Below are 25,147 nucleotides of genomic sequence, written 5' to 3' on the forward strand. Positions count from 1 at the left end.
AGTCATTCTTCCCTTCCCCTTGTGGTCGCTAATAGACCAGGCTGTCAGTCTTGGAAAAACAGGTCACCACCCCTGCTCTGGTAAAATGGTGCAAGGGTTCTGCCCAGGTGGAAGGGCAGCCAGAAGGACAGTGAGCACTGCAGCACTACTGAGGCAACTGACGTTATTTAGAACACAGCACGAAGAATTCCATGTGTGAGCGTGCTTTTAAAACAATAGGAATCTTGTTGAGGGCAACTGAGAAAGAGTAGCCAAAGTTTAATAGAATCAGAGAAACATAGCCAAAAAGAGCCCTCCTGGGACCCCAGCCAGTTCTTTGGGTCAAGAATGTTGTCACATGGGCTGGGCTGCACCCACTCAGTAGCAATCAGAGCAGGTGTGGATAGACTCTAAGCATTCCGCTAAGCTGCAAAAGGCCCATCAACACAGGCCATGCCATAAGGGGCTTGAACACAAACTGCGATGAAACAGATTGAACAATAAATTACTCCTACCTGGGGGCTTCTTCCGGCAAGCTAGGTATAAAAATAAAATCACACTAATGCCTGACAGTCAAGGAGACAGTGCATACCCAAGGCTAATCCCTCTTGGGAGAGTTCAGAATGGCAATTTCTAAGATACTAATCCCTGATTAAATCTGGGGCAACAAAACAGAAACTCCTTGAAGTGTGATAGCAGACTCCACGCCACATAAGCTTTGACCAATAAGTAGCCATGTCAACCCAAGGGTGACTCTTAGGGAACTCGGCCAAGAGATAAAATCAATAGGAAGAAATCTGAGTAGGACCATCAGAGCCTGCATACTGGGAAGGAATTAGAATTTGCAGAATTAGTTCAACTGTCATTAAGCAAATAAACAAATGACTCAGCAAACAAAAAGGAGAATAACCCCCAGAGGGTTATCAGTATCCAGATTTGCTGCAATATACCTAAAATGTCTAGCTTTCAATAAAAAACATTTTGAGATATGCAAAGAAACAGTAAAGTGTGGTCCATGGCCAGGAAAAAAAATATCAGGCAATAAAAACTGCTTTTGAAGGGACCCTCACGGTATAAAGGTGGACTTGGCAGGCAGACTTCAAAGCAGCCATTGTAAATATGTTTAAAGACTAGAAGAAACTAAGCTTAAGGAATTAAAGGAAGGTATGATGACAATGCCCCATCAAATAGAGAGTATAAATAAAGACATAAAATTATTAAAAAGAACAAAATGAAAATTCTGGAAATAAAAAGTAAAATAACCAAAATAAAAAATTCAATAGGGGGGCTCAACAGTAGATTGGAGCTGCCAGAAGAATCAGCAAACTGAAGATAGATCAATCGGTAGCTGAAAAAAGAAAGAAAAAAATGATGAAAAATAAAAAAAATCTCAAGGAAATATGGAGCATCATTAAGCCCACAAGAATAATGTAATGGGTGTACCAGAGGGAGAGGAAAGAGGGAAAAGGACAGAAAAAAAGTCAAATGATGGCTAGAAACTTTCTAAATATGAAGAAAAGCATTAATCTACATATCCAAGAAGTTGAACACACCACAAATAAGGTAAATGGAAAGAGACCCACAGCCACATATATTATAGTCATAATGTTGAAAGAAAAAGGCAAGTCTTGAAAGCAGCAAATGAACAAACAACTCATCATATACAAGGGAACTCAAATAACATGAACAACTAACTTCTCATCAGAAGCACTGGAGATCAGAAGGCAACAGGAAGACATTACGTAAAGTGCTAAAAGCAAAAAACTGTCAAAAATCTTAAATCCAGCAAAACTCTTTAAGAAATAAAGGAGAAATAAAGATATTACCAGATAAACAAAAACTGAGAGAATAGGATGCTAGAACACTTGCCTTACAAGAAATAATGAAGTTCTTCAAAGAGAACAAGAAATGGTTAAAAAAAAAAAGTTAAAATTACAAACTCTACAAATGTGTGCTTGCTGTCCTTTCTTCTCTCAGCTTCTTTAAAAGACATAAGATTAGGGGCCGGCCTGGTGCTGCAGCGGTTAAGTACACACATTCCACTTTGGCGGCCCAGGGTTCACCGGTTTGAATCCCGGGTGCAGACATGGCACCACTTGGCAAGCCATGCTGTGGTAGGCGTCCCACATATAAAGTAGAGGAAGATGGGCATGTTAGCTCAGGGCCAGTCTTTCTCAGCAAAAAAGAGGAGGATTGGCAGCAGTTGTTAGCTCAGGGCTAATCTTCCTCAAAAAAAAAAAAAAAAGTAGCACAAGTAATATGGCAGAGAGGGAGTTGGTTTATAGATAAATAAAGTTTCTATATTTCTTTGGAACTAAGTCAGTATAAATCTGAAGTAGACTGTGACACGTTAAAATGTGTGTCTTGGAGCAACCACTAAGAAAAAACCCAAAACTATAATGAAAAAATCATTAAAGCTATTATTGATACACCAGAATACATCTTATTAATACAAATAAGCCAATAAAGGAGGAATAGAAAAACAAGAAATGAGATGCATAGAAAACATAAAGCAAAATGGTAGATGTCCATCCAATTATATGAACAATAACAAATGTGAAGATTAAAAATCCAGTCAGAAGACAGAGATTGTCATATAGATAAAATAAATCTAATCCAACTCTGATGTCTGTAGAAGACACATTGTAGATTCAAAGATACAAATGAATGTATGTAAAAAGAAAAGGACATATGACGCAGAGTAACAAAATGAGTAGGAACAACTATATTTTAATATCAAACAAAATAGACTTTTTTTCAATTATTTTATTGAAATCATAATGATTTGTATCATGTAATTTCAGGTGTACATTATTATTCATCAAATTTCTGTATTGACTGCATTGTACTCGCCAGTAGTAGTCTAATTTTTATCCATCACCATACATATGTGATCCTTTAACTCTTTTGCCCAGCCCCCAGCCCCCTTCCCTTCTGGTAACAACTAATGTGTTCTCTTTATGCATGTATTTATCTTCCACATATGAGTGAAATCATGCAGTATTTGTCCTTCTCTGTCTGGCTTATTTCACTTAGCATCATATCTTCAAGTTCTATCTGTGTTGTCGCAAATGGGATGATTTTGTCTTTTTTATGGCTGAGTAGTATTCCATTGTATACATATTCCACAACTGCTTTATCCATTTATCTGTAGAAGGGCACTTGGGTTGCTTCCACATCTTTGCTATTGTGAATAATGCCACAATGAACATAGAGGCGCATAAATCTCTTTGGATTGTTGATTTCAAGTTCCTTAGATAAATACCCAGTAGTAGGATAGCTGGGTCATATAGTATTTCTATTTTTAATTTGTTGAGATATCTCCATACTGTTTTCCAAAGCAGCTGCCCCAGTTTGCATTCCCACCAGCAGTGCATGCAGGTTCCCTTTCTCCACATCCTCTCCAACATTTGTTATTTTTTGTCTTAGTAATTATAGCCATTCTGACAGGTGTAAGGTGATACCTCATTGTAGTTTTGATTTCCATTACCCTAATAATTAGTGATGTTGAACATTTTTTCATGTGTTTGTTGGCCATCTCTCTGTCTTCCTTGGAAAAATATCTGTTCATATCCTCTACCCATTTTTGACCAGATTGTTTGTTTTTTTGTTGTTGAGTTGTATGAGTTCTTTATATATTTTGTATATTAACCCCTTGTCAGATATATGATTTGCGAATATTTCCTCCCAGTTGGTGGGTTTTCTTTTCATTTTGTTCATGGTTTCCTTTCCCTTGCAGAAGCTTTTTACTCTGATGCAGTCCCATTTGTTAATTTTTTCTTTTGTTACCCTTGCCCGAGTAGATATGGTATTTGAAAAGATGATGCTAAGACTGATATCAAAAAGAGTAGTGCCTATAATAATTTCTTCTAGGAGTTTTATGGTTTCAGGTCTTACATTCAAGCCTTTAGTCCATTTTGAGTTAATTTTTGTGTATGGTGCAAGATAATTGTCTACTTTCATTCTTTTGCATGTGGCTGTCAAGTTTTCCCATTTATTGAAGAGACTTTCCTTTCTCCATTGTATGTTCTTGGCTCTTTTGTCAAAGATTAGCTGTCCAGAGATGTTTAGTGTTAGTTCTGGGCTTTCAATTCTGTTTCATTGATTTGTGTCTGTTTTTGTGCCAGTACCATGCTGTTTTGATTACTATAGCTTTATAGTATATTTGAAGTCAGGAATTGTGATGCCTAAAGTTTTGTGTTTTTCCTCAGAATTTATTTGGCTATTTAAGGTCTTTTGTTGTTCCTTATAAATTTGAGGATTCTTTTTGCTGTTTCTGTGATGAATGCCATTGGGATTCTGATTGATATTGCGTTGAATCTGCAGATTGCTTTAGGTTACATGGATGTTTTAACAATGTTTATTCTTCCAATCCATGAGCATGGAACATCTTTCCATTTCTTTATGTTTTCCTCAAATTCTTCCAACAATGTCGTATAGTTTTCAGTGTATAGGTCTTTCATCTCTTTGGTTAAAATTATTCCTAGATATTTTATTCTTTTTGCTGTGGTCATAAACGGGATTGTATCCTTGACTTCTCTTTCTGCTAGTTTGTTATTAGTGTATAGAAATGCAAGTGATTTTTGTAACTTTAGTTCAAACCCTGCAAGTTTGCTGTAGCTATGTCTAACAATTTTCTGATGGATTCTTTAGGGTTTTCTATATATAGAATCATGTTGTCTGCAAAAAGGAAGAGTTTCATGTCTTCCTTTCCAATTTGGATTCCTTTTATTTCTCTTTCTTGCCTAATTGCTCTGGTCAAAACCTCCAGTGCTGTGTTGAATAGGAAGGGTAAAAGTGGGCACCCTTGTCTCATTCCTATTCTCAGAGGGATGTCTTTTAGTTTTTCACTGTTAAATATGATGTTGGCTGTGGGTTTGTCATATATGGCCTTGATTATATTGAGGTGCTTTCCTTCTATATTCACTTTATTGAGAGTTTTTTTTTTTTATCATAAATGGGTGTTGGATCTTGTCAAATGCTTTCTCTGCATCTATTGAGAAGATCATGTGGTTTTTATTTCTCATTTTGTTAATATGGTGTATCACATTGGTTGATTTGCAGATATTGAATCATCCCTGTGTCCCTGGTATAAATCCCACTTGATCATGGTGTATGATCTTTTTAATGTATTGCTGTATTCAGTTTACCAAGATGTCATTGAGGATTTTTGCATGTATGTTCATCAGCAATATTGGCCTGTAATTTTCCTTTTTTGCACTGTCCTTGCCTAGTTTTGGTATCAGGGTGATGTTGGCCTCATAGAATGAGTTAGGATGTGTTCCATCTTCTTAAATTTTTTGTAATAGTTTGAGAAGGATAGGTTTTAACTCTTCTTTGAATATTTGATGGGATTCTCCAGAGACATCATCTGGTCCTGGACTTTTGCATTTTGGGAGGTTTTTGATTGCTGTTTCCATCTCATTAGTTGTGATTCGTCTATTCAGATTCTCTGTTTCTTCTTGTTCAGTTTTGGGAGGTTGTATGAGTCTAAGAATTTATTCTTTTCTAGGTTATCCAATTTGTTGGCATATAGTTTTTCATAGTATTCTCTTATAATCCTTTGTATTTCTGTGGTATCCATTTAAATTTCTCCTCTTTCATTTCTAATTTTATTTATTTGAGCCTTCTCTCTTTTTTTCTTAGTGATTCTGGCTAAGGGTTTTCCAATTTTGTGTATCTTCTCAAAGAACCAGTTCTTAGTTTTGTTGATCCTCTCTTCTGTTTTTTTAGTCTCTGTTTCACTTGTTTCTCTCTAATTTTTATTATTTTCCTCCTTCTGCTGACTTTGGGCATTGTTTGTTCTTCTTTTTCTACTTCTGTGAGGTGTAGTTTAACATTACTTATTTGAAATTTTTCTTGTTTCTCGAAGAGAGTGTGTATTGCTATGAATTTGCATCTTAGAGCCACTTTTGCTGCATCCCTGAAGAGTTGGTATGATATATTTTCATTTTCACTTGTCTCCAGGTATTTTTTTAATTTCCCCTTTGATGTTTTCATTGATCCAGTGGTTATTCAGTAGCGTATTGTTTTGTCTCCACATATTTGTGACTTTTCCAGCTTTTTCTTTTAGTTGATTTCTAGTTTCATAGCATTGTGGTTGGAAAAGATGCTTGATATGATTTGTCTTCTTAAATTTATTGATATTTTCCTTGCTTCCCAATACATGGCCTATCTTTGAGAATATTCCATGTACACTTGAGAAAAATGTGTATCCTGCTGTCTTTGGATGGAATGCTCTCTATATAACTATTAAATCTGGGGCCGGCCCAGTGGCGCAGCAGTTAAGTTTGCACGTTCTGTTTCTCAGTGGCCCAGCCTTCACCAGTTTGGGTCCCGGGTGTGGATATGGTACCGCTTGGCAAAAGCCATGCTGTGATAGGCATCCCACATATAAAATAGAGGAAGATGGGCATGGATGTTAGCTCAGGGCCAGTCTTCCTCAGCAAAAAGAGGAAGATTGGCAGTAGTTAGCTCAGGGCTGATCTTCCTCAAAAAAATAAATAAATAACTATTAAGTTCATCTGATCAAGTGTTTCATTTAAATTCACTATTTCCTTGTTGATTTTCTTTCTAGATGATCTATCCATTGATGAAAGTGGGGTGTTAAGTTCCCCTACTACTTGTGTTGCTGTCAATTTCTCCCTTTGGGTTTGTTAATAGTTGCTTTATATACTTTGGTCTTCCTGTGTTAGGTCCATATATATTTATAAGTGTTATGTCTTCTTGGTGGGGTGTCCCTTTTATCATTATATACTCCCCCCCTTTGTCTCTCATTGTGTTTTTTATCTTGAAGTCTGCTTTGTCTGATATAAGTATAGTGACACCTGTTTTCTTTTGTTTGCCACTTGCTTGGAGTATCATCTTCCATCTCTTCACTCTGAGCCTATGTTTGTCTTTAGAGCTGAGATGTGTTTCCCAGAGGCAGCATACTGTTTTGTTTTTTAATACATCCAGCTACTCTGTGTCTTTTGATTGAAGAATTCAATCCATTTACATTTAGAGTGACTATTGATATATGAGGTCTTAATGACTGCCATTTTATCTCTTGTTTTCTGTTTTTTTTATATTTCCATGGGTTCTCTTCCTTTGTATTTCTGACTGTCATTTCATTTTGGTGGTCTTCTGTGCTGGTTTTCTCAGTTTGCTCTTTATTTATGAATTGTGGCTCTGTTCTGAATTTTTGTTTAGTGGTTACTGTTAGGTTTGTATAAAAGTTTTCATAAATGAGATACTGCCTTTTCTGATATCCTCTTATCTCCATTAGCAGGTTTGATCCTTTCCTCTTCCCCTTCTGAGTTATTGTTGCCACAAATTCTGTTTTGTCTTGTGAGTTTGTGACTAAGTTTAAGTGTTTATAGTTACTTTTGATGCTTTCATTCCCTGTATCTTTTAAGTTTAATTAAATATTTGCTAGCCAGTTCTGAAAGAGAGCTGCAGTTTTCTGATTTTGTCTGTCCATTTATCTCCTTGCTCAAAGCTTTGTAGACCTTTGCCTTTTTGTTTCAGGTATAAGGGTATCCTTGATCATTTCTTGTAGGGCAGGTCTAGTGGCAATGGACTCCTTCAGCTTTTGTTTATCTAGGAAAGCTTTTATCTCTCCATCATATTTGAAGGATATTTTCGCTGGATAGAGTATTCTTGGCTAAAAGCTTTCGTCTTTCAGTATTTTGAATATATCTATTCTCTCCTGGCCTGTAAGTTTTCTGCCAAGAAATCTTGAAAGCCTAATAGGATTTCCTTTGCAGGTTATTTTCTTCTGCCTTGCTGCCCTTGATATTTTTTTCTTTTCTTGTTCACTTTTGCCAGTTTTACTATTATATGCCTTGGAGAAGGACATTTAGCATTGATGTAATTAGGAGTTCCATTGACTTCATATATTTGTAAGTCTGGTTCTTTCCCCTGGTTTGGAAATTTCTCAGCTATTATTTCTTTGAACAAGCTCTCTGCTCCTTTCTCCCCCTCTTTTCCTTCTGCTCTGAATTGTTGGTGTAGTTTCTCACGGTGTTTGATGAACTAATCTTTTGCTGGTGCCTTTGTGGTAGTATCAGGTTGCAGATCCCACCTGCTACCACTGGGGAGAAGCAGGAGCTATGTTTCTGAGCCCATCCCATCTACTGGACATTGTAGGGGTACATGGGTGCTCCTACCAGCTGGGAAAGCATAAACATTTGGACTCAGGGCTGTCGCTGCCTCTTCTTACAGTCTTGCATATGCGTGTTCCTACTTGTTGGGCCTCAGTGGTACTGTGGGCTCTCTCACTGTCTGGGAAAGCATTCATCTGCACAAACAGATCTGCTGCTGCCTCTTCGTACAGTCACACCAACTGCTATACTTGATGGGCACATCTTCTCCACAGGTCCAAGCCTGGGCCACTCATTGGGACTGCAGTGGCACAGTGGACTCTCCTGCTGGCCAGGAAAGCATTCATGCATGGGCTCAGAGCTGCTAACACCTCTTCTTACCATTGCACCAAGGCACATTCCCACTTGTGGGACTGCAGTGACACTATGGGCACTCCTGTTGGCTGGGAAAGCATTCATGTGTGCACACACGGCTGCTGTGGAAACGTAGTGGAGTGCTCACCTATCTCTACTACTTGCCCAGGGGCCCAGTCCATCCACCTTCACATGTATATCTGTGTGGGTCTCTCAGAAGTCCTTTGGTGCTGTGTGGGTATCCTCCATTGGTCAATGAATGTCCATTTAGTTGTAGTTCAAAGGGGGAGAGATAAAGGGAACAGCTCACTCCACCATATTGAGGACATCACTCCTCTCTCCAAGATACACTTTCAGACAAAAACTTACTAAAAACAAAGGACATCTTATAATGGTAAATGGATCAACCCACAAAAAACATGTAATAATTATGAACATATTTAAGTCTCAACAACAGAGACTTAAAACACGTGAAGCAAAAACTGATAGAGTGGAAATGAGAAATAGGCAATTCAATAATAATAGACAGAAGAACTTGCATAAGGGATACAACAACTTGGCAAAGATCAACTAGTACAGAGAAGACTGGAAAATCACCGTAAACCAACTAAACTTAACAGACATTTACAAATTCTTCACCCAACAAAAGCACATTTTTCTGAAATGCATATGGAGCATTCTTCAAGGGAGACCATATGGTAGGCCATTAAACACACCTCAATAAATTTAAAAGGATTGAAATTATACAAAATATGTTCTCTGATCACAATAAAATATAATTAGAAATCAATAACAGAAGAAAATTCACAAATATGTAGAAATTTAAAAAACACATTCCTCAATAAGCAAGGGGTCAAAGAAGAATTCGAAAGAAAATAGAAAACATTTTGAAATAAATGAAAACAAAACACAACATACTAAAACTTATCGGGTCAGCTGCATCAGCGCTTAAAGGCAAGTTTATAGTTCTAAATGCCTATATTTAAGAAGAAGAAAGATCTCAAATAAGTAATGTAACTTTCCATCTAGAGACCCTGGAAAAGGGAGGGTAAACTAAATGTAAAGCAGGCCAAAGGAAGGAAAAAATAAAGATTAGAGTGAAATAAATGAAATAGAGAATAGAGAAACATTAGAGAGGAATCAGCAAAAGCAAAAAATTTGTTCTCTGAGAAAATCCACAAAGCTTAAATCTTTAGTTTGACCAAAAATTGAAGAGAAAAGACTCAAATTACTAAACTCAGGAACAAAAGAGAACATGCCTCCCAATCTTCAGAAAAAAAAAATTCTAAAGGAATAGTATGAACAACTCTACACCCACAATTTAGACCAAACGGGCAAATTCCTAGAAAGATACAAATTACCAAAAATGACTCCGTAATAAATATAAAATCTGAATAGATGTAATATTTTTCTAAGAACACAAGAGGCAGGAACACTTTGCAACACATTCTATAAGGCTAGTATTACCCTGACATTAAAGCTAGACAGAGATATCACAAGAAAACTACAGATCAAAATCTCTTACTAATATAAATGTAAAAATTATCCGCAAAATACTGACAAACCAAATCTAGCAACATATAAGAAGCATTACCACCATGACCAAGTGGTATTTATCCCATGAATGCAAGGTTGGACTAACATTTGAAAGTCAATTAATGCAACAAATCATATTAATAAACAAAAGCAAGACACATGATCACCTCAATTGATACAGATACTAAAAAGAAAATTTCCAAAAGTAGCAATGAAGGGAACTAACCCAATCTGATAAAAGGCATCTATACAAAACCCAAAACTAACCTATTTAATGTTGGGGGACTGCTTTGCTCCCAAGATCAGGGATAAGACGATGTCTACCCTTATCACTTCTATTCAACCTTGTTCTGGAGGTTCTAGTCAGGACAAGTAGACAAGAAAAACAAACAAAAAAGGAATTCAGCTTGGAAAGGACAATGTAAAACTATCTCTATTTGCTGGTGACACGACCTTGTTTATAAAGAATCCTAAGGAACACACAACACACACACACAGTACATACTCTAAAAAAAATAAAAACAAAAACCCAACACTAAAACACTGTTAAAACAAATAAATTCACCAAGCTTGAAAGATACAAGATTAATATACCAAAGTTAATTTTATTTTATGCATAGACAATAAAAAATACAAAAGTGAAATTATAAAAAAATTATATTTAAAATAGCATCAAAAAGAATAAAACATTAAGTATAAATTTACAAAAAGAAACACAATACTTGTACCCTGAGATCTCAAAAATTGTTGAAAGAAATTAAAGATTTAAATAAACAGAAAGACCAATGAAGTTCATGATTTGGAAGACTTAATATTGTTAAGATGGTGACGCTCTCCAAATTGATCTACATCTTTATCAAAATTCCAGCTGACTTTTCTTGTAGAAATTGACATGATTTTCCTAAAATTGATATAGAAACACAAGATGCTGAAAATAGTCAAAATAATGTTTATAAAGAAAAATACATTTAGAGGACTCAGATTTTCTAACTCTTAAGACTTATTGCAAAGCTACAATAATCAAGACAATATAGTACTAGCCTAAGAATAGACATATAGATCAATGGAATAAAACTGAGAGCTCAGAAATAAACCCCTACTTTCAAGTCAATTGCGCAAGGGTGCAAAAATATTTTCATGAGGAAAGAATAGTCTTTTCAACAAATGGTGCTGGGACAACCTCTTATTCCTATGCAAAAAAATGAAGCTGGATCCCTATCTCATACCATATACAAAAATTTATCCAAAATGCATCATAGGCCTAAATATAAGAGCTAAGTCTATAAAATTCTTAGAAGAAAACATAGAAGTAGAACTCTAAAACCTTGGATTAGGCAATGGTTTCTTAGATTTGACACCAAAATCACAAACGATTTTTTCTTTTTGAGGAAGATTAGCCCTGAGCTAACTACTGCCAATCCTCCTCTTTTTGCTGAAGAAGACTGGCCCTGAGCTAACATCCGTGCCCATCCTCCTCTACTTTATATGTGGGACACCTACTACAACGTGACTTGCCAAGCAGTGCTATGTCCACACCCGGGATCTGAACTGGTGAACCCTGGGCCACTGAAGCAGAATGTGTGCACTTAATCACTGAGCCAACCGGGCCGGCCCACAATGATTTTTTTAAAAAGATAAATTATACTAAATCAATATTAAAAACTTTCTTTGTGGCAAATGATACCATCAAGAAAGTGAAAAGACAGACTGGGAAAAAACATTTGCCAATCATATATCTGATAAAGGACTTGTATACAGAATATATAAATAAATTTAAGACAATAACACAAAGGCAACCTAATTTAAAAATAGACAAAGGATTTGAATAGGCATTTTTCCAAAGAAGATATACAAATGGCCAATAAGCACACAAAAAGATATTCAACATCATTAATTAGGAAAATTCAAATTAAAGCCACAATAGGTATACTTCATATCCACTAGAATGGCTATAATCAAAAAGAAAGATAATGAGAAGGGTTGGAGAGAATGTAGAGAAACTGGAATGCTCACATTTTGTGCTAGTAAAGTAAAATTGTGTAGCTGTTTGGGAAATAGTTTGGCAGTACCTCTACCCGTAAAATGAGAGAGACCATAGAACCTGGCAATTCCACTCCAAGATATGTATCCAAGAGAATAAAAGCGTGGATCCACACAAAACTTGTACATATATGTTCATAGCAGCATTATACATAATCACTCAAAAGTGTAAATAACTCATATGTCTATTAACTGATGAATGGATAAATAAAGAGTGTCACATCCATATCAATCCGTATCATAGACTGTTATTAAGCAATTCAAAGGAAAGAGGTACTGATACACGGTTAAACACTGGTAAACTTTGAAAAAAGTATGTAAATGAAAGAAGCCCATCCCCAAAGACAATATATTAAGTGTCTATATACACAACTTTATAAAGACAAAAATTAGGTTAGTCACTGCTTAGAGCTCGGAGTAGGGGTGGGCAAATGTGGAGTGACTGCTAAAGGGCAAGGGGTTTCTTTGGAGGGGAAGAAAATTTAAAATAGATTATGGTGATGATTGTTCAACCCTGTGAATGTACTAAACATCATTGAATTTTATACTTTAAGTGGATGAATTGTATGGTATGCAAACTATATCTCAATAGAGCTGTTTAAATTAAAAAAATGTGACCCATGAAAGCATAACATCTGTTTAAAATGAACTTTTCTTTCCCACTTTATGTCCATCTTGTCCTTTTTGTACTCTACTCCCAAATTATTCAACAGGTAAAAACAATGACTGTTTCTACTACTATGATTAACAATAATAATAGGTAAAATTATATTATTTCTACAAAAGGACATTTTCAGTTAGAATCTTAGTTATCTCTGTGTGTTTAAAAAAAAAGTCTAACTCTATATTCGTGATGGTCATAGATAGCCAACCTTGGTGGTCTCGTGGTTAAGATTTGGCGTGCTCACCGTCATGGCCCAGGTTTGTTTCCCGGATATTTCACTTGTATCCCATGGTGGACAGGTATCAGCAGACTAAGATAGACTTGGAAGAAGGACCTGGCTACCTACCCAATTCTGAAAAATTTGCTCATGAAAAGCCTGTGAATAGCAGTGAAGGATTGCCTGACGTAGCGCCAGAAGGTGAGAGACCAGGCAGGGTTCTGCTCTGCTGTGCACAGGGTCCCTAAGAGTTGGAATTGACTGAGAGCACAAACAACAGCATGAAATAGAACAACAACATGAAATAGATACTCAGAAAAATTCCAGTCCTTCCCATTTCCATGGCTGGCTACATACCAGATGTAATAGCATTATTCCCCAGTCTATAGTGCTTATAATATACGCTGTTTACTTCCTTTCCAGAAGTAGACCCTACCATAGCGTTCAATATTTACATATCACTTTGCATTTAAATTGCCTTCATTTTAACCATTGGTTGTCTCCAGTAATGACCATTATCATGACCAGCATTTATGAAATGCCCACTAGCCTTCCCTTGCTTGTGCGCTCAAGGGTTGAATCTGTTAAGAGGAAGAAACAATGAAGTTTTAAAGATGTTTGTTCAGCATGCCAAGTCACAAAACAATCTTGTGGCAACCCTGGGATTAGTAGTCAAGGCTTTGTGATTTTAACTGCTGGGTGGCCTACTCACCTGCATGGTTTCCTCACAGAAAATGGTAAATAGGAAGCATTTCACCACATCTCATGTTTCTAATGTGCTTGCTGAAATGTGCGTATTCTAGCAAATTCCAAGTGGCCCAGCTCTATAGTTAAAGTCATGCTATCCCCTAGGCTTACATGTTAACTACATTGCCATCTGGAGCGCTAGTTCCTCTTAGCGGTTATCTTCTTCCATGCTGTTCCATTAGTCTTCCCCTCTTTCATTTCTTTGCTATGTGGTGGGCTTTACTTCTTGGAACTTGAGTGAAGCACACAAACATTATTTTGATTATTCTTTTTTTGACTCTTAAATATGGAAGCTTATGTTTTAGTTTGCAAACCTGAATTTTACAAAGTGATTTAATGATAAACCAGTTTTGAACCAGCTGTTATTAACACATTTCCCATTTCCGTAAGTCACGGCTCTTTCAAAACTAGTGTCGTTTTTTTCTTTAGAGACTGAGGAAAAGGGCAGGTGGGGAACCTTGTGAGCATTGATGATATTTCTCTCATATTTATTTTTAACATGATTGGAAGAAAAGAGACTGAAATTAAATCCTTCATACTAAATTGTTTCCTTAATCCCTCTGAAAATGCACATACATGTGCAAAGCTCACCCTGAGGAAATAAATGACCACATCTTTATAGTGTTCGCTTTATCCCATTAACACTTCCTCCCTGCCCCTCCTCTCACCATGTACACACCACAGAATGCTTCACATAAGATGCAATATTGCTTAAGTTTTTAAAAAAACTCTGGATTAGTTTTTTTAAAAATTCTAATCTTGCTTGTGGTTACCAACCACATAGGTGTTATGTTTTGAAAATGATAAATGGAAACCTTTCCTAGTCTTCATCCAGATTTTGTCAAACATATTTGCTACCCAACCATCCAATTTCCCATGAATTGATAGGTTATTTTAAGAAAGCTCTCTAGGGAGATTTCTCTGAAGACCATGAACCACGCAAATTAACCTTTCCCTAGAGATATCTGTGTGTGTGCATGTAGTGTCTGTGTAATAAATTGTGGCTGTAAGGCTGTGCTGCCCCTACAAGGGAAACTACAGAATTCTGTGATTGTGTGTGTTTGAGTCTGTATTTGCTTGGAAGTAAAAATAAGCCCTTATCAGGAACTAGAAATTGAAAACTGTATGCGTATAAGACATATAAAGTAACCCACAAACTATTACTGATTCAGCACGCCATATCTTGCTGGCTGGAAACTCTTATGATGTCTCCATACACCTGTAACTTTCTATCCTGGAAATACTAAACTTTTGTCTACCACCAATAGAATTATCAGGTATTCTTATTTAGTTTGGTCACTTGAACAGACTACAAATTTCTCACTATTGTTCTATTCCAACAGAATCTTTAGGGTTCTTGAAGACCCCACAGCAAGAACAGGAGTGAAACTAGCAGGAAAAGGCAACTTATTAACTTTCACTTCACAGTTGAAAGAAAAAGGAAGATGTTATAAAGATTTCCATAGGTCTATCTGAGAAAGACCTCACATAAGGAGCTATAATTGACTTAGCCTTGCTTATATTTCGTTTATGGTTGAGGAAAAACATATTCAATTTCTTAAATCTTTTTAGTGTTTCTAAATTGTGTTGCTATTGTACTACATGTAAAGATTGAATTGGTTACTATATGAAGAGTAAGAATATACCAAAGGATGTTTAAGATGATTGCTAGATACAGAGAGGAACCCAAAGAACTAGGATGGCTTGAAACTATAATGGATTTAATGGACTTCATCACTATTCGTTCATTCATTCTTATGTGCATTTATATAATACAGATTTGTTAAGTCTCAGTTTATGGTGCTTGACGTGAGTAAATGAGAATAGTCAATGTACTTGCCTTCAATGTCATGTTGTAATTAGCATAGGTACGTAAACAAATTGCCACAGAATGTGCTAAATGCAGTGGCAGAATTATGTCTAAGATAAACAAGTAGCACAGAGCAGGAGTGGTTAACTGTTTTCAGGGGTGGGGAGAGGGGAAAAGAAGCTTCTTTTAGGTAATAATGGTTATGATGAGTTTTGAAAATGAATGAGTTTCCAGGCATTCCAGAGAGTTGGCGAGGAAAGGTCATTCCAGGCAGTGAGAACATCACATGAACAGGCACAGAGCATGATGTATTTGGGGATCTGTATTCTGTTGGCTATCACAGAACCAAGTTATTGGAGTGGTGGGAGATATCTAGTTAGGTAAACAAATCATGTAAGGCCTGACATTCCATCTTCAAGAGTTTGGGCTTTGTGCAAAATAAGGATTCATTAAAAATCTTATCTCCTGGTGGGAGACGTGATCAGACTTATAGACTCGTAGCAGTTTTGAGATCTTTTGGGAAGAAGTGGTGAAACTAGTTAGGAAGCTGTTGGAATAGTCTGACTGGAAGATAATGAAGCCTTAAATAATGGAAATTTCACATGTAGTAGAGAGAAATTTTTTAAAGAATCATTTAAGATTTGGATATAGGAGATGAAAGGGAGAAACTTTAACTTGTGGTTAATTGAAGGATCATAGTTAGAGGGAAGGCATTTAGACATCAAGTACTTATAGCACTTGATCATTATGGGACAATGATAATTTTAAGGATAATAAAGTAGGGCGACTACTTTTAATGGCAGAGGAGACTTTGAAAGTAAACTGATAGGTGTAGGGCAGTTAATTGCAAACTTAAAAGTCATGTTCTAAAGTCAGGGGCCTGTATGGCAGCTGTAAAGAGATTTTTATTTCCTGCAGCCGCAGGGCAGAATTGCTGAACATCAGGCTTAGGATTTGATTATATACTAAAAGGGAGACGAAATCCCCAGCCTCAGTAGATCTTCTGTCAAAGTCAGGGTTCTAATGGAGAAGGGGTGGAATTCTGAAACCTGGATAGTGCTGTTTCAGTGAGTGAGTTCGAAAATCTTGAACCCTGGCTCAGTCTTCTAGAACCTCCTGGCTGGCAGAGAAGTCCTTTCCTCATTGTCAGAGGAGAACCCTGTAATGAGTTATTAATCAGATGCCTTCCAAGAGGATGTCTGTTTTCCACAAGACACATTACCACCACCACTCATTGCTCCTAGGCTTATAACATAAATCAAGACTTAGAACAGCCTCAGCAGATAAGTATAATGTCTTTGCCAGTAGGAAATAGCCTATACTCCAAAGGAACTGCAGAACCCATTTTTTTTTTTTTTAAGATTTTATTTTTTCCTTTTTCTCCCCAAAGCCCCCCAGTACATAGTTGTATATTTCTCGTTGTGGGTTCTTCTAGTTGTGGTATGTGGGACGCTGCCTCAGCGTGGTTTGATGAGCAGTGCCATGTCCGCGCCCAGGATTCGAACCAACGAAACACTGGGCCGCCTGCAGCGGAGCGCGCGAACTTAACCACTCGGCCACGGGGCTAGCCCCTGCAGAACCCATTTAATATGGACTGAGAAGATCCAGGGGAACATATATAGAAATGGATTTTGATGGTGCTAGCCTGGGGAAGGGGTGATTATAAGGCTCAATGGGTAAGAATTTATTGTCGTAAGGATACAGGTAATTCAATATTTTTGCAAGACCACCTGGAGCTAAGGAATCTGGGCTAATATAATGTGCTAACCAGGGTCTGAATGCTCTGTGATAGAGCGGCACATCCTGAGAACTGTTTCAACTTTTGACAGTAATGGTCATCAGTAAGAGGATGAATACCTTCTACTTTTGAGGGTTAATCTATGGATATTTCTCTAGACAAAGATCTCTTCTAGAAGAGCTATTTACTAAACTAATTTTGACATACCCTTTAGGAAATTAGATTTTTTAAAATACCAAATGATTAGAGATAGGCTTGCAGAATAATTTCCATGTTCTCAGTTACTTTCAATGAAAAAGTTCTGGTATGTAAACATCCCAGAGAATTACATAAGTACTGCTCTAATAATGAAAGTGTCTACAATCTCTTCCTGGTCACAATACTAATTAAGTACCTTTCCTAGTACCGAGAAGCTTGGACAAGTATATTTCCATTTTCTTACTGCATCCCTACATAGTCATCTCAAATTATGCACAAGGAAAATGATCAGCTAGCACAGGCTCTAACATAAGATTAGTAAAATTACCCTTGGTGAAACTGGCTGTGCCACAGAACAAAAGTTAGAATATCCTGTGTGTGCTTGTCTACTTGTTATTAGATACTCATTTCTAACCAAGTTACCCAAGAGGGTTCTAAATTACAACACTCAAGAACTCATCTAAGCAAATTTACATGAAGTCCAGTGTTTCCTCTGCCTGTCCCACCCCTGCCCTCCACCAAGAAAGCTCTGGAGGTAGTAGTTAACCAGTTTTGTGTTTTGCTTAGTAGCTTGAGATGAACTCAGACATTTCTCCCATGTTCTGCATAATTCCATGACTGCTACTGGATATTGGTTTCCCCAAGATATTTTTACTGTTATAACCCCAAAATCTGGATAGTCCAAACATTTGGCATTATTTAACATGCCTGATTCTTTCATCCTTGTCTATGTGAATAAATTCAAAAACTCTTCTCTTGAAAAAGAGGATTGAGTTCTTGACCTCATTCATCCCATCAGGTTCCTGGGCTTCTTAGGCAAATTTAGTTCATCCCCTCCAGCTTTCTTTAAATTCTATATATTAATAGATAATCATATAAAATGACAACAAAAAAATCGACCTTATTAGCTATATAATAATTACTGTTTATTGCCTGTCTACCGTGTAACAGTTACTGTGCTAGGATTTTTACAGATAGCTTCCTAACATTGCTATTTCCATTTTACAGAAAGGAAACTGGGACTCAGTCTGGTTAAAATTAACTTGTCAATATCACATGGGCGGTAAGTATCAAAGCTGGGACTGAAACAGAGGCCTTTCTAGCTTTCTAGCTTGAACGGTTTCTACTCGTCACACCACCCTGCACTTTCTGAAAAGATCAACTTGAGGCTTCCCATGAAAATTGTGTTGTACGGAGGGAACGTTATCCTGCACTGGGATCACTCAATGGCTGAGTTTATCTGATGCGATTATACTCTGACATACTAAATTTGGTGGTACCCAGCTAATCAGAAATTTCTTTTCTTCTAGAGTAATAGCAGACAAAATGGCACAATTATTAACTAGTCCAAAGGTGGGAAATACTGCTTGGCTTTCTGTTACTCTTTAGCATGCAAGAAAAGGATTCCTAGTTTAAACTTCTTTTATGAAATCAAGACAACATTTAAGACTAACTTGGTAGTCAAAATGCTAACACCTGTCTATTAGTAATGGAAATAAAGAAACCTGCAATGACATCTGGGAGAACAAATGCAGTGTTTAATGTTGCTGAGCCTGAGAGAATCTGGCTGAGAAAAAGTTAGATATATGGAACAATCTCAACTGACACGTCTTAAGTTTTTAATTTAAATGAGAATGTGTAAGATCGAGCATAGGAGCAAGAATGAATCAGAATTATATAGAAGAGCTGTAAAATGCTTTTTGATTTCTGGTAGGAACAGCTCTGATCTTCATATACTGTGTGGAATGATATTAAATATTATCAAGGCAACTTTATTCTAGCTACAGTGTGACGTCATTAAATAAATAAAGGTGCAAATTCACACCCAGCTGTTATCTGTCACTACTTTTAGGCTCAATGAACTCATTATCTTTAGCAGTGTTTAGGGTATTATTTTTCTAAAGAGTTTGCCACACTATCAGAAAAAATCTTATTGGAGGAAACCTGATATAATTTTAATGAAATTGCCAGCAAGGGAGGTATCTGTAGCTGCCAAACTTCTGGAAATCTATGTTGTCTTTTTTCCTAATCATAACATCACCTATCAATTAATGAGCATTTACTGAGCTCCTAATCAATGGCCACATTGCTCCAGGTAAAAAATGCAAATACAAAAGAAATAGCAGAACTAGTGCCTGCATTCAGTATTTCTTTTAATTTAAAAGATTTATGAAAGAAGACTGTCATAAAAGCCAAGTATATTCTAAGGCAGAGTTTCTCAAACACTTATAAAAATTATTGAGGACCCCTGAGCCTTTTTTCAATGTAGTTTATGTCTCTCAATATTTACCACATTACAAATTAAAATTTCTAGACATTTAAATTATTTGTTTAAAATAGCCATAATAAACCTATTATATGTTAAGATAAATAACATGCTTTATTAAACAATGCTTTCAAAAATGAAAAACATTAGTAGGAAGAGTAATCTTGTTTTAAATTTTGCAAATCTCATTAATGTCTCGTTTTAAAAAGACAACTGGATTCTCATATCTGCTTCTGTTACAATCTCTCATGTCACGTAGCTTCTGGAATATTTCATGGTACACTCATGACAAAATGAGTGTAAAACAGAGAATAATATTTTAGAATTATTATGAAATAGTTTTGATCTCATAGGCCTCTTGAAAGTGTTTCAGGGACCCCCTAGGTCCCTGGACCACTCTTGGAGAACTCCTGTTCTAAGACTGGAATTAATAACTCAGTATTAGCCATCACTATAAAGTTGAAAAAGGAATGGATTTGGGTGAGATGGTATTTATATTAAACTCTATCCTTGTTACTGAGGTCTGCTCTTTAAAAATCTATATTAAAATATTGACCCAGTATTAGCAGGATGAATACAATTTGAAGGATTATTTTGATTTAGGTAAATTTCATGTTGCTATATATAGGAAGATCCATGTAAACACATAGATGCTTTTTCTATTGTCTATTTAATTAAGTTTTCAGACTCTATTGGCAAAAGGAACTCATTTACATTCTAAGCTTTATGTCGTCCTGTATAATATTGTTTCAATTTTAGAAAGTAGCAATGCTGGTAAAGAAACCAGCCATTCTCATTAAACAGCTCATTTATTGCACCATTTTACTGTATAAGTCTGTTTTTAATATTGGTTCTCTGGGAAAGTTATCTTTTCAGTTGGGTAACACCAACCGTCAGAACTACCTGCCATTTGGAGTTAAACATCAGTTTAGAAGAGAATGAACCTAGCAGACAGAATGGCTTCTTTTGCTGCAAGAATAGCTGATCAAATATCAATCAAGTAGTCTGAAAATTATTCAAAAGAGAAAAATATTAAGAAATGTATTTTTGCTTCACACAAAAAGGTCCATTATACTTTAATAGTGTTAGTAATAAGAAAAGATTGAGGTTGTTTATTTCAGTTATACAGGAGATGTAATATTACAAAATAGTTTTAATCATGGTTAGTTTTGTGAATTACAGAAGAATCAAAAGTCCTAATAGATGACTTCACATTTTTGCACCTGAAATCTACTATTAAGATGACAGATTCCATATTTTGTGCTCTCCAGTTTCCCCTAGGTTTGTTGTTCAGAATTTAAAATGATAAAAGGAAAGATATACCTACGTGGCATTAGGAGAACCAAGAACTGTTGATATTCAAGGAATGCAAAGTCTCAAAAAAATATGAATTATTTTTCTCCCCATATTTCATTTCTACCATTACCAGACTGAGAAAATCCTCGCATCTTGGGAAGCAATGTATTTAGTTCTAAAAACAGGTTTTGCAATGGCTGGGTAAAGGGTTGCTTATTTTGTGGATGGTCCTTCAGTACAAAGAACTGTGTGTTACTAATAGTAACACAAAAGTCCAGCAGGTAATAAAAAACTTATGAATAGAGGAAAGAAAATGGTAGGAGGACTGGAAGATAATCTGCACTTCACGTCAAGTACAAAGGCAGCCCTGTTCAACCGTGGAGTTCAGACCTCAGAATCACATTTGGTGGTACATCTATGGCTTTATCAATACTTGGGTCGGACGTCTTTTTTATCCTGTGTTTGAAATGTTTATGTTAAAAAAGAAAAAAAGGTATGTGAGAAATAACCAGCTCTCAGCTGTCTAGAAAGACATCTCCTTTCTTCCTTTTCTTTGAAGTGAAATCCATGGAACACTTGAGAATACGTTACTGTGCAGACTCACCGCAAAGCCAGAAATAGGTAGCACTGAGAATGATGATTTTTCTGAGGTTTTATAGTGCAGTTTCAAGAAACCTGAACTTCATTCATTCTGCAGAACGTAGACTACAATTCAAAATCGTAGCCACAGCGCAGAGAGTGTTCCCCATTGCACACTTGTGCAATGGGATTGTGATGATGATGGAAATTTTGCCTTCTGAAAGAAGAAAGATACAAGTTGCGTTACTCACATATGATATAATAAACATATCTGATAGTATAGAAGTCTTATACAATAACTTCAAAAAGTTTTGATAATGGTCACCCTGTTAACATTCACCTATAAAATGTGAAAAATATCTAATTCAGCTGCATTTTTTTTTTTTAAGAAGAAGATTAGCCCTGAGCTAACTGCTGCCAATCCTCCTCTTTTTGCTGAGGAAGGCTGGCCCTGAGCTCACATCCATGCCCATCTTCCTCTGCTTTATGTGTGGGACGCCTACCACAGCATGGCTTGCCGAGCAGTGCCATTTCCTCACCCGGGATCCGAACCAGTGAACCCCGGGCCGTTGAAGTAGAATGTGCTCACTTAACCGCTGCGCCACTGGGCCGGCCCCTCAGTTGCATTTTAGCATCCTCATTATGCTAAGAAAGTGGCAAGATATTTTAAGATAAGATTAAAGGAGACAAATGATTATATTTAATCATCGTTTAATCTGAAAGTACTGGTTAGCAAAGCATTGCCAAGTGAATCATTCGTCTTTGACTGCATTTCCATTTTTACTAAACTTTGTAACTTCACATGACTCAAATATCTTAGAATCTGCTTGGATAATTGGTTTTCTCTCTAGTTGCCTGTATTTGGGGCACTGTTTTCCTCTACTTTTACACATTTTAATCTTTTTTTAGCTCTTCTGCCAGTATGGATTGGGTGTTTGTATGTGCGTATATATGTGTGAATATGCACTTTTTTTTGGTAAAAATGGGTTACAAATATATATATATGTATGTATATGTAGCAATATATGTATGTAGCAACTATATATATATATATACACACATATATATATTAGAATCAGATATTAAAGGTCTGGAATGATGAAAATGAGTCAATTAGTAATAGTTGCACAGATTGCTTAGTTTAATTTACATGGATTTTTTTCCCCTGTGATTTTTGTGATTGTTTTCAATGAGATCTATAACCACTAGTCCAGGGTGACCTTTCTCTCTTTCTCTTTGTGTGGGAGCGGCGGCCTTCCCAGCACACAAAGGCGATGTCAGGCCCTTAGAGTGTGGAATGCTTTGGATAATGGGGGAAACAGTCTAATCAATTTGCTACTGATAGAGTGAAAAGGAGAACCGAGAGGCTGCTTTTGAAGTTTTCTCCTTTGTGAGTCTAGTCACCCGCAGCTGTAGGGTTCCAGCCTGTTTGTTTTAACTTTTATAGGAGGAGCAGTAACTCCAAGTTTGATATTGTGTTTATTTTCTTCTGCCAACTGGAGAGATTCCTACAGTGCAAAGACAAACCTCGGCATGGCATTTTCAGCTCTAAGGCAAATGCTCAGACACCCACATGCCATAAATTAGTGGGCAGGCAAAGGAACACACCTACATGTGCAATTACACAAGATAATATTTATCATACAAAATCAGTGTCCTCTTCATGCTCTCCCTTTCCCATCATTGGGAAAATAATTAATTTTCCCAATACATCATTTCTCTCTCTCTTTTTTTCTTTTTTCTAATCAAGGTGAAATAATGTGCTCTAGATATCCCAAGTAATTTACAGAGCAATTACCGCCTTCTTACCCTCATTTTCCCTCCCTGTCTTTGTGCAGCTCCAGTGGGCTGTAAAGCTATAGAGGCCCTAAAGAAATGGAATCTAACTCATGAGCTCACAAGGAAGCTATGGCTCCTCGCTGTGTGAAGAGCTGACCCGGAAGCACTTCGGCAGGGTTTCATTTCTCCTACCTCCAGAAAGTGACCTATCTTCCTTTAAGGGAGAGGGTTTTACAATTATGTTTTCCCCCTTCTTAGGGATTTAAAAAATTATTGCTCTATATTAGTTTTTTATATAATAAAAAGATATCTACCAACATTAAAAAAGGTATTTACACATTATCAAATAATATGTTTAAACTTCATTTTTTACCACCTTTATATAAATTTAAGCATTTTCTTACTTACCATGATTTATTAGCAAATTAATTGAAAGATCACGTTATATCACATTTGAGTTTAAAATTTACCGTATATTAAAATGTAGACTGAATTTAAACATGTTAGTGTATGAAAATTCACAAATTACCTCAATGAGGTAATGTTTGTAATTCTTACATTCTGCATTTAATAAATTGGTTTATTTTTACAATTTCTTGATTTTATTTCTAAAAGAAAAGAAAGGAGAAATTTTCAGGCTACTTACAAATAGCAAGTACTGACAAATAGTACATTCTGAGTGAAGACAGAATATTTTTCCAATAAATGAAAATCTAAAATGAAATTAATACTCTTTGTTCTCCTCTTTTTAAATTGTTCCTGAAGCACAAGAAATAGCTAAATAAGAAATAAGCTATATAAAAATTAGTCAGATGAATGCGAATTGTTGATCTGGTAGAAAGAATTAGGAGACAAATTTGAAAAATTATTATCTTTTTTTTTCACCCCCATGGTAGTATTTCAATATCAATGTTTCATATGTCTGCAAGCAATGGTCTACTCTGGGGAGAAATTTTAACAATATGTGCCTTAGATTAAGAAGAACTGAAAACTCAGTATTGTTCTAAATCACAGTGGGAGCCAACGTGTTGGAGGCCTGAGTCAGAAGCAAATCATTGGGCATCTTCTAGGCCTTCTACACTCTTAATCCAGAGCCACTCAGAGGCTCTCAAACTGAGCGATTTTAAAGAAAGGACGAAATTGAATAATTTAAGTTGATTTTTTTTTTAACGGAGAACCCAATAGATGTGAATCCTTCCCATAGAGTCTTTTTTTTTTTGTAAGATTTTGTGTTTTCTTTTTTCTCCCCAAAGCCCCCCGAACATAGTTGTACATTCTTGGTTGTGGGTCCTTCTAGCTGTGGCATGTGGGACACCGACTCAGCGTGGTTTGATGAGCAGTGCCATGTCTGCGCCCAGGATTCGAACCAATGAAACACTGGACCGCCTGCAGCAGAGCGTGCAAACTCAACCACTCAGCCATGGGGCCAGCCCCCTTCCTATATAGTCTTAGTCTTAAAGTTCTGGATCATCTTTCTAACTCAGAAAGAGCAAGGAGGAATTATGCTACATCTATGAGTAAATGTCTCACCCAAATTTTGTCTTGCCTTTTAAAAGCTGTGGTTTGGATAAAAGAGCAGAGTTTTCTTGCTTGCAAGAAATGGATACATGTTACTGACATTTTGTTTTTCTGATTATGCAAGTAACCTCTTTCATTGTGGAAACTTTGAAAAATCATAACAAACAAACAAAAACCACAATTTTGCCTATTCTCATTACCCAGGGAAAATCACTATTTTAATTTTGATGTCCCTGTATTTATTCATCAATTAATCATCTATTATCTAATAATAGTTTAATAAAAATTTGGATTTTAATATAAATATGGTATTGTAATGTGATTTATTTCCATACGAACACT

Source organism: Equus asinus, chromosome 1 (assembly GCF_041296235.1).
Source record: "Equus asinus isolate D_3611 breed Donkey chromosome 1, EquAss-T2T_v2, whole genome shotgun sequence".
Classification (NCBI taxonomy): Eukaryota; Metazoa; Chordata; class Mammalia; order Perissodactyla; family Equidae; genus Equus; species Equus asinus.